Below are 2,355 nucleotides of genomic sequence, written 5' to 3'. Positions count from 1 at the left end.
GGCAGCTAGGATCTGGAACCAACTTCCAAGAGAAGTGGTGCTGGCTCCTACCCTGGGGGTCTTTAAGAAGAAGCTAGATGAACACCTTGCCGGGGTCATTTGACCCCAGTACTCTTTCCTGCCATAGCAGGGGGTCGGACTTGATGATCTGCTCAGGTCCCTTCTGACCCTAGAAACTATGAAACTATGAACCGTGCACCGTGATGGGCCCTGAGCGGTCTCATACTGCTCCCAGGGCCCAGACTCCATGCACCGTCCCTGGGTGCCATACGCAGCCCGAGAGGTCTCGCACCGCTCCCAAGGCTGCTCCTCCAGTAGTGGCTTTGGGAGCCTTGAGCCTATTGTCTGCTGGGGAACAGCTCCCCAGCTTTTCTCACTCCACTCTTCTTACGCACACATATGCATGTGCCCTGCTCCTATTCCATGACCCTCCTAAGTGAGATATCTCCAGCAGGCAGGTTTTCCATGGGGCTTGCACAAAATTGTCTGACTGTAATTGTGACTGGAAGAACCACTACCCTACTAGCTTAGACTCTATGTCTAAAGACCAGTGCCCAGCATGCTCTAATCTTAGCCAGCATGTGAAGAGACAAATGAGCAGTCAAACACTGAGTTGACAACTGCCAGTCTGTGAAGACAGGGATGAGGTTGAGGAAGACATAATTGATTGGACAATGAAAAGATCCCCGTAGGGAACAGATGAGGCCAATAATACTGCTCTGTTTCCACTGTTTGACCCACTGAACTAAAACCACAGTCATTGGCGATGCATAGGGGGTGCATGCGGGTCCACGTGTGCCCCGAGATTGGCAGTGCACCTTCTGCGGGCGGTTGCCACTCACCGCCCTCATCCCACCCCACCCTGCTGCCACCAATACCACTGGTGGCATCTGCGGGCGGTCCCCAATCACCTCTGGCCGCCACTGATGCTGCCGGTGGTGTCTGCGGGTGGTCGCTGACTGCTGGTCAGTGCTTGTCACCCCTCCCCGTCGCCAACAGCACTGTGGCCGCCTGCAGGAGTTCTCTGCTCACCACGGTCACGCTCCCGCTGCTGACAGCACATTCAGGAGCTTGCCATGCTCCCTCCTCCCCCCCAGCCTCCATTCATGACCACCATCCTTTCTAAATAATTAACACACACTAAACTCCATGATAAAATACACAGTAGGGACAGAAGTTACACAAAAACCAGTTTAAGTGATCAGAAACTGGTGTAAAACTGTAATAGAACATAAACCCATTTCAAAATGGCTGAAACTGGTTTAAGATACTACATTCAACCAGGTTTATCAGACTTAACTAGGGGTGCACTGCTACAGATTTTGGGGGCTGATACTGATAGCAGATTTTTAAGGAGGCATATTGGCTGACACTGATCTGATTTATGATACAGCTGCGTGCAGCTGGTAAGTCCTTTGCAGTTGCAAGGGGAGGAGGGTGGGAAGGGGCATGGTGGGGACAGACCAATGCCCCCATGGTAAGGGAGGGAGTGGGGCAGGGGCAGATGCTGCTTAGCTGGGTGGGTTGGGTGCAGGACAGCTCATCCAGGAGGGGCAGGGGAGCTCCCACTGCTGTGCACACCCTGGGAGGGTGTGGGGGGGGAGGAGGCATGTGCAGCTGGATCTGCACAGGGTAGGGCAGGCAGGCTGCAGCTGTGGGCTGGAGCCAGGGCTACATCGGGTTCTTCTCAGCAGGGGCTGGGCTCGGGGTGAGTGGTGGTGGCATTGGGAGGGGGCTATGGTGGGGGGGGGGGGCTGCAGCCACCCCAAGTTTCACCATAGCCCCTCCTGGCGCAGCCCTGGCTCTTCCCAGCACGCTCCCCCTCCCTTTGCTTTCTGTTCCTAGGGCCAGGTTGGCAGGAGGGTGCCACGTATGCAGACTGCTTATGCTGCAAAAGCAGAGCCCTGCATGCAGGATCAAGAATGGGTCTGCATCTGCACACATGGAAGAGGTGGGAGCCCAGATGTCTGTGGCCAATGCTGCATGCACCCCAGGTTCATGCAGCCCCTACTATCCAGAAACTGGACAGCCCTGTTCCATTAATTCCAGAAACAAGGTTATCAAATGAACATTGAGACCAAGCCAGCCAGCAGGTGTCACCTGATAGCAACCTGAAACAAAGAATGGCATTGAATATAGTACACCCAGTTTAACAGATTACTCTGTGGTATTCATGGTGAACCAACAGTTTTTCTATGCATCACAGATTAGATATTATATGGACTCAAATGTGTCATGTTATATGGATGACAGTGACTCTGCAAGGACCATGGACACAAACCTTTTTTCACTATGGGGTAAAATGAGGTGAAACTCATCAGTGTAATCAGATGCAAATTGGTGGAGGATAATGCT

The sequence above is a fragment of the Crocodylus porosus genome, unplaced genomic scaffold, assembly GCF_001723895.1.
Source record: "Crocodylus porosus isolate Cpor-Errol unplaced genomic scaffold, CroPor_comp1, whole genome shotgun sequence".
Classification (NCBI taxonomy): Eukaryota; Metazoa; Chordata; order Crocodylia; family Crocodylidae; genus Crocodylus; species Crocodylus porosus.
Note: the sequence above shows the minus strand (reverse complement) of the source record.